The sequence below is a fragment of the Acinonyx jubatus genome, chromosome A2 (genome assembly GCF_027475565.1).
Source record: "Acinonyx jubatus isolate Ajub_Pintada_27869175 chromosome A2, VMU_Ajub_asm_v1.0, whole genome shotgun sequence".
NCBI classification, from domain to species: domain Eukaryota; kingdom Metazoa; phylum Chordata; class Mammalia; order Carnivora; family Felidae; genus Acinonyx; species Acinonyx jubatus.
Window position 1 is genome coordinate 39,575,955 of NC_069383.1, and position 2,803 is coordinate 39,578,757.

The 2,803-nt window shown below is 33.6% G+C and overlaps 1 non-coding gene across 1 annotated transcript; it reads left to right on the forward strand.

The window, feature by feature from the left end:
- Positions 1 to 1,003: 1,003 nt before the first annotated feature.
- Positions 1,004 to 1,106, forward strand: LOC113604267 (U6 spliceosomal RNA). Its single transcript, XR_003426145.1, has one exon. It is a non-coding gene; the product is annotated as a U6 spliceosomal RNA (small nuclear RNA).
- Positions 1,107 to 2,803: the final 1,697 nt, after the last annotated feature.

Below are 2,803 nucleotides of genomic sequence, written 5' to 3' on the forward strand. Positions count from 1 at the left end.
ATCTAAGTGCATAAAAATAATTTTCACCATGATCAATTGGAATTTTTGCTAGTATGAAAGCTAGTTCAACATTCAAAAAGTGATTAATGTAATCCATCACATCAATAGGGACTAAAAAAGAAAAAAAATAATCATATCAATACATGCAGAAATAGCATTTGACAAAATCTATCATCTATTCATGATAAAATAAAAAACTTTCAGTAAATTAGGAATACTGAAATACTTTCTCAACTTGATAAAATAAATCTAAAATGTACCTGTAGGAACATCATACTTAATAGCAAGAAACTTGAAGCTTTCCTATTAAGATCAGGTACAAGTCAAGGATGTCTACTCTCACCTCTCCTTTTCAAAATTGTACTGGAAGTTCTAGCTAATGCAATAGAATAAGAAAAGGAAATAAAAGATACATAGTTTGGAAAGGAGGAAATAAAACTATCTTTTTTCATAGACGACACAATCGATTACATAGAAAGTCTGAAAAAAATGACCTCCCCCCCCCAAAAAAAATACTAGAACTAATAGATGATTAAAGCAAGGTTGTGTGATACAAGGCTAATGTACAAAAGTCAATTATTTTCCCATATACCTGCAATGAATAGACAGAATTTGAATTTAAACACATTATTTACACCAGTACTCCAAATGTGAAATACTTAGGTGTAAATCTAACAAAATATAAACAGCTGTAAGTAAAGAAAAAAGTAAATAAAGAAAACTACAAACTCTGATGAAGTAAATCAAAGAAAAGCTAAGTACATGGAGAAATATTCCATGTTCAAGGGTAGGAAAACTCAATATTGTCACGATATAAATTTTTCCCAACATTTGATGTATAGACCCAATGCAATCCCAATAAAAATCCCAGCTAGTTATTTTGTGAGTATTGAGAAACAGATTTTAAAGGTTATTTAGGAAGTAAAAAGATCCAGAATTACCAACATAGTATTGAAGACGAACAAGTGGTAAGGCTGACACTAACTTTAAGACTTACTAGGGCTCGGTTTGGCACCACATGTAGTAAAATTGGAATGATCAAGAGAAGAATAGCATGACCCCTGCATAAGGAAGACTTACTATAAAACTATAATAATCAAGACATTATGGTAGTGACTAAAGAATGGACAAATAGATCAAAGAAATAGAGAATCTAGAATAGACCCACGTAAACAGAGTCAACTGGTCTTTGACAAAGGAGCAAAGGCAATTAAATGGAACAAAGATAGTTCTTTCAACAAATGGTGCTAGAACAACTGGATATCCACATGCAATAAAATAGATCTAGACACAAACCTTACCCCTTCACAGAAATTAACTTAAGGTGAATCACAGACCTATATGTAAAATGCAAAACGGTAAAACTCCTAGAAGATAACATAGGAGAAAACCTAGATGATCTAGAGTATGTTGACCACTTTTAAATGCAACACCATGCTCCATTAGAGAAATAATTGATATGTTGGACTTCATTAAAATTAAAAGTATCTGCTCTGTGAAAGACACTGTCAAGAAAATAAGAAGACAAGCCACAGATTGGGAAGAAATCTTTGCAAAAGACATATCTGATAAAGACTATTATCCAAAATACACAAATAACTCTTAAAATTCAACAATTTTTTTTAAAACCTGACTTTAAAAATGGGTCAGGGGTTCCTGGGTAGCTCAGTTGGTTAAGCATCTGACTCTTGATTTCGGTTCAGGTCATGATCTCATGGTTAGTGAGTTTGAGCCCTGTGTTGGGCTGTGGGCTGACAGGGCAGAGCCTGCTTGGGATTCTTGCTCCTCTCTCTGACCCTCCCCTGTTCTATCTCTCTCTTAAAATAAATAAACCTTTTTTAAAAAAGTCGGTCAAATATCTTAACAGACAGCTCACCAAAGAAAATATATAGATAGAAGATAGCATATGAAAAATTCTCTCCCTTTACATGTTGTTAGTAATAAAATTAAAACAAAAATTAAATACCACTACAAACCTATTAGAATGGCCAAAATCCAGAACACCGACACCATCATTCATGCTGGTAAGAATACAAAATAATGCAGCTACTTTGGAAGACAATTTAGTAGTTTCTTACTAAACTCAACATACTCTTTACCATATGATCCACCAATTTATCCAAATGAATTAAAATTTATGTCTAGGGGAGCCTGGATGGTTCAGTCAGTTGAGTGTTGGACTTCGACTCAGGTCATGATCTTGCAGTCCATGAGTTTGAGCCCCACATTAGGCTCTGTACTGACAACTCAGAGCCTGGAGCCTGCTTCAGATTTTGTCTCCCTCTGTCTTTCTGCCCCTCCCCTGCTCATACTCTGTCTGTCTCCAAAGAATAAACAAACATTAAAATAAATAAAAAAGAAAATTTATGTCTATACAAAAACTTGCACACTGATATTTAGAGCAGTTTTATTCATAATTGCCCCAACTTGGAAGCAACCAAAATGTCCTTCAGTTAGTGATTGGATAAACAAACTTTGGTACATCCAGACAATAGAATATATTTATCACTAAATAGCAAGCCATGAAAGACAGAGAGAAGCCTTAAACGCATATTACCAAGTGAAAGTAGACAATCTGAAAAGGCTATACACTATGATTTCAATGTTATGACATTCTGAAAGAGGCAAAACTATTGGGGATAGTATAAAGATCAGTGGTTATTAGGGGTTTGGTTGAAAGAGGAGAGGTTTGAATAGGTGAAGCACATGGATTTTTTTAAGAGGTAAAACTAATCTGTATAATATGATAATGGTGGAAATATGACAAATCTCATAGAATACAGTCCAAACAGTAAACCTTAAT